Raw genomic sequence first — 5527 nt, forward strand, 5'->3', positions numbered from 1 at the left:
ATAATTCCGAACAGTCGCCCAGGGATTCGAACCGAGGTGTTGTTCGATGCCAAAACGTACAAATAATTTCCGACAGTCGCCTCGGCATTTGAATGTCGGAAATGATTTGTAAATGGTTTGTCATCGAGCGACTGCCGGAAATTATTTGTATAATATTCGCTATCACTAGCGATTGATTTCAGCTAATATGATGATTTCATGTATAAAAGTAAAGACAATGCTACGTTCAAGCGCATGATAATAAAATATCCATTTATGAATCTGCTCAGGTTTAATCCACTGTTGTTATAATAGACCTCGCCTATACAACCCAGAATACTGTATACAACAAAGCGTTACATGTTACTATCCAGCCTTGGCAATCCCGTTTTGTGGTTATAGCCAACATGAAAGCTGGGAGCTAAAATTTGATTAGGTCGTTCGTCAGATAAATTTCGGCATCAGCCGCAGGCAGAGCCGAACGATAAAAGGGAAACTTTGTGAAATGTTACGAGTCAGTGAAACTCTTATTCTGATATACATACAAGAACAAAAATTTCTCGAACTAACACTTTGGTCACACAAGATACACGAGACTCGAAATTTTATTAGACGTGATACTACTCAGACATATTTTGATCTGACAAATTGGTCAGATAGTACTCAAACCCAACCCTTGATCAAGTGAGTGCCGAGTAAAACCACTCTAACCTAAACTATGATCTAATCAATTCTCTAAAAAAAAAATCCTTTTCTCACTTTATCATATAAACTGAAGCTACCCATTTCCATATTTCGGTCACACAAGCTCTAAACGAGAAATTGTTGACACCCGAATTTCACCCATTTAGGCTGCCAACAGAAACTACTTAACCTCAATTTATGATCACGTGACTTCTCAGAAGAAACTACTCGATACTAATTTTTGACCATCTGACTTCTGACTAAAAACTATTCACCCAAAAAATTTAGGCTATCTGGCATATAAGCAAAAGCCTATTCAACCCAAACTTTCAACCATGTAACCTCTTAGCAGAAACTACAAAACTCCGGATTTCATTGAGAAATGTAAACTAGTCCACTGTACAAACACATTAATATAAATGATGTTCTTAAAATGAAGGTTTTATCGGGCGTGGGAGAAATTGATATGTATGGATAACATAATGGTACTATTTATAGAAACAATAATCCTGATATTAAAAAAATACAGTAACAACTGCAGATGTATGTATGTATGTATGTATGTATGTGTGTATGTATGTACCGTATGTATGTATGTACCGTATGTATGTATGTACCGTATGTATGTATGTATGTATGTATGTATGTATGTATGTATGTATGTATATATGTATGTATGTATGCATATATGTATGTATGTTTGTGTGTATATGTATTTACCAGTTGTATCTTACGGGAAAGGGAGCTACGCTCGTGGTGCCCCGTCTCTGTATCGCACAGTGTCTAATTTGCTCGTAAATTCGCGTAGGGTCTTGTACACAATAATGTTTCGTCCAATTCGTTCCATAAATCCACCCTTAAGTGAAGAAAGCTGTTCTTTTTCAGGTCTCTTCTATAATTGTCCCTTTTGAGCTTCCTTTCATGTCCCCTTGTATTTCTCTTATTCCAATTTAGTAAGTCTTCTCTATCAAGGATTTCCATGCCTCTTATGATTCTATAGATGGTCAACAAGTCACCTCCTTCTCTTCTTTGTTCCAGTGTCGGTAATTCCATCATTGACAATCTCTCCTCGTTTTGAAAGTGTTGGGTCCATCTTCGTAGTTACTCTTTGGATTCTTTCAATTATCCTTATATTCTTTTTGGTATTAGGTGACTATAGTGTCGCTGCGTAACTCCAGTCTTGGCCTTATCAGTGTGAGCAGTATTTTCTTCGCCATTTCTTCGTCCAAGTAGGTAAAAGCCACCTTTATTGATCTTAACATGTTGTAGGTTTCCCCGACAATGGCAATTCTATTCAGGTATTACAACGACGAAAGACCATAAAGGATTCGTACCAGCTTAATCACTATATATGAGTTGGGCTTAGTTCTTTTTAAAACAAAGTTCGGACGGCAGTTAGCAGTCGACTTAGTTCTTCGGGAGTTAGATAGACTTCGAAGTTGATGAATTTTAGAGTCCCTATAGCTTAGTTGGTAGAGCTTCGGCCTAGCATCACCAAGGCCCCGGTTCGATTCCGGGGGCGACTGTTGGAATTATTTAATATTATATATATATACATACATATATATATATATATATATATATATATATATATATATATTTATATATATATATATATATACATACATACATACATACATACATACATATATATATATCTGTGTGTGTGTGTGTGTGTGTGTGTGTGTGTGTGTGTGTGTGTGTGTGTGTGTGTGTGTGTGTGTGTGTGTGTAATTATATATGTGTGCATATACGAGTATGGATATTCATAGCATGTATCATATTATACATATATGTATACTATACCACATTTACACAAAATGTTCACACATTCATTGATCGACAGAGTATACGTGTGCTGTTATTCATTGTAAGGATCTATTTCTGTGTGCGTGTGTAAACATATGGGGTTGTAAGACTGAAGGTGGAAGAAGCATTCATGGTACATCAAATCTACTGAAATTTCTATATAAACACAAAATATTAAAATGGAAAGGGTGAATGATGGTTCAGTTATACAATTGTCCTCACCTCTTTTTAGATGATGATGACGAAATGGTTTAACATCACAAACTACCCCCTATCGGAAGGCTAAAACGATGCCTCTTACAGATGACTTTGTAGCATAGAATTGACTGAAACATGCCCTTAGTTCAACTTCGCCGGTGGGAGGGTTCGAGCGACCATCCCCTCGACCTTCGCCGCAAATAACGCCCTAACTCGTTGTAACAGAACATCTCTGCCAGCGGATCAAAACGTGAGGAAAATGGATACTCGTAACCATGGCAACGACGACTCTTGTGGACAAGTACAGTCCAGGTCTCAAGTTGTTCCGCGTTATTGGTCATGTCACGAGGGTTAATTACTTGCACAGACACACAAAAAGGATTTCTAACTCTTTAACCTCTTTCGACCCTGGTGATATGTTTCCTTGTGCTATGATTTCTGCCTAGTTATCTTATATATTTCCTAGGCATGCTTCACCTCAGTAGTGGAGGGGGACAGCCTACCTTGATTAAATTCTTCTGCATATATATATATATATATATATATATATATATATATATATATATATATATATATATTATATTATATATATATATATATATATATATATATATATATATTTTTTTTTTTTTTTTTTTTTTTTTTTTTTTTTTTTTAGATAACTAAGAAAAACAATCTCACGAAATGATAAATTTCTCACGGGGTTGAGGCAATTCTCACGAGGGCTAGAAAAATATCACGGATTTTGATAAAAAAGAAAATCTTACTTCTTTATATAAACCTCATTCTTTTATTGATGAAAATTTCCAAAAGGTTTTGATGAACATATTTTGGGTTTGTAATAAAAGTCTTACCTAGGGCCTTTGAGCTTTAAAAAATATATCGATTAACTTATTCAGCCGAAATCTTTCCTTTAATGATGTAAACAGTGTTTTCCTGCAAAGATTTTGTTTGATTTCTTAGGTCCTGATCCAGGAAGTAATAAGCGACTGACAGCAAATAAATAGGTAAGCAAATATGTAAATAAGTAAATAAACACATAAATAAAAGATATAAATAGATAAATGAATACATAAATGAATAGAAAATAAATAAAAATTAATTTACTAATAGATTTATAAACAAATAAATAAAAGATAAGTAGGTAAATGACTTAATAGATAAATAAAAATGTAAATATTTGTTTCCATCATGTGAGGAGCTTACAGTAGAAGGCTTCTTGCTGCGGCCGAAGCCGTCATATTTGCCCTGTGTGTTCGTACAGCCAGAACAAAATGGCAGTCAAAGGAAACAGATTTGGATGAAGTCAAATCCTGTGCAACGTATAAGGTGACAAGGCTCCTGTTCTTTTACGAAGGTGACTGCAAATGATTAAAGTCTTCCCATAATCAACACATATACGAAATGTCCGCTTTATTAAGTACTTTCAGCCTGACGTCAGACGATTTCTTTCAGTTGTAGAGAGACACCCTCCCCCCCCCCCAACTCAAAGCCTCATAACTAAAATAAAATCTATTGTACAAATTAAATGGCGTACATGGGGATTTGGGCTTGGCCCCGGACTTCAAGACCACATCTTCTTATTCCCGTCACACTATAACATAAGGTTCGATCCGCCTCCCTCTGGATGATCCCTTACAGAGATGGCACTCGATTCTATTTACCAACAGCGCTACTTATGACTATTATAAGATTCCTACCTTGTGTGTATGTGTACAATTGTACATACGGGTACATACATACATACATACATACATACATACATACATACATACATACGTACATACATACATACGTACATTCATACATACGTACATACATACGTACGTGCATACATACATACAGAAATACATACATAAACACAAACATAAATACATACATACATGCATACATACATACACACATACACATACAACATACACATTCACATATATATATATATATATATATATATATATATAAAACATATACACAGACATGACATGGCATGGCATCACACACACACACACACACACACACACACAAACACACACACACACACACACACACACACACACACACACACACACACACACACACACAAACACACACACACACACACAAACACACACACACATATACACACACAGAGTCCGCAATCCTCCTTCAAAATCAAAATACGCTTCTACCTTGCTTCTTCGTTAGGATAAAAATGATCAACAAAATCAAATAGATGGATAAACATATAATCTAATCAGTGATGAAAAAAGCCTGTTTTCCTCGCCCCAGCTCAGTTCTATTTACGACAAAAGGGAATAAGACAACGGGCCTTTTTTTTTTTTTTTTACCACGGTGTAATATTCTAAGGACTCTAATTCTGCAGAGTCTTTTTTAACTGAATAAAATTGCCTGACACTGATAAAAAAAAGCTCATGTGACCAGTGGGAATTATGAGGTCACAGACATTTGCTCTCTATAGATGATATCACAAAATAAAAACAACCATTTCATTAAACGCTGACAAGAGCTTTATTATACAAGTCTTCTTTAGTTATGTATGGAAAGGTGTGTATATACATTATCATGAATAAAATATAGTATTTCATATGTGTTTTACTAAACATTTCAGGTCAACAAATTTTGGTGAACGTATCGTAATGATACAAGGAAATGTATGGAAACGTGGACACTATAAGTGGAAAGTGGCCAACGAAATTCAAATAAAGAAATTACTCAAAAATGGACGTAATGTACACCACAATACGTACACGTGTATAAATGTTTACACTGGATGTAAACCACAGGTTTTATTACCCCCATGATCCTCCTTTATCTCCTTCATGACTTTGTCTCTTCCACTCGATATTGTCTCCAAGAA

The 5527-nt window shown here is 35.2% G+C and overlaps 1 protein-coding gene across 1 annotated transcript in view; it reads left to right on the forward strand.

Annotated features, from left to right (window-relative positions):
• Positions 1 to 2192, forward strand: part of LOC143035805 (uncharacterized) — a 119467-nt gene extending 117275 nt beyond the window's left edge. Inside the window, exon 7 of the mRNA XM_076202779.1 lies at positions 1 to 2192. This exon is cut by the window's left edge and continues 1326 nt beyond it. The gene's annotated coding sequence lies outside the window, so the exon portion shown is untranslated.
• The last annotated feature ends 3335 nt before the right edge of the window (positions 2193 to 5527 follow it).

Source organism: Oratosquilla oratoria, chromosome 19 (genome assembly GCF_046742065.1).
Source record: "Oratosquilla oratoria isolate Oo_2021 chromosome 19, ASM4674206v1, whole genome shotgun sequence".
Lineage (NCBI taxonomy): Eukaryota > Metazoa > Arthropoda > Malacostraca > Stomatopoda > Squillidae > Oratosquilla > Oratosquilla oratoria.